Here is a 293-nt window from a genome sequence, read left to right on the forward strand (position 1 = left end):
ACGAAATGATTATGTGAATGAAAACACTTGAAGGTTGATCAGCCAGTTCTCCTGAACAAGATTAATACGGGCTTTGGGCTAAGACATCCTTGTGCTATTTTGGATTAATTGAAGTTAGCTCGCCCTCACAGCTTAAAGACTCCGATGGGGTTACTTGCGACATTTTGTTGGGGTTACCTGTAATGAAAATAATTGCCCTTGTAGGTACTGTTAAAATTTCTCTAAACTACCTCTTGATAATATATTTATTGTCGTTGGGGCTACTTCCCCTTGTAGGTACCGTTCAGATTTCT

This window comes from Hyposmocoma kahamanoa, unplaced genomic scaffold, assembly GCF_003589595.1.
Source record: "Hyposmocoma kahamanoa isolate Upper Pololo Valley unplaced genomic scaffold, ASM358959v1 296, whole genome shotgun sequence".
NCBI lineage: Eukaryota > Metazoa > Arthropoda > Insecta > Lepidoptera > Cosmopterigidae > Hyposmocoma > Hyposmocoma kahamanoa.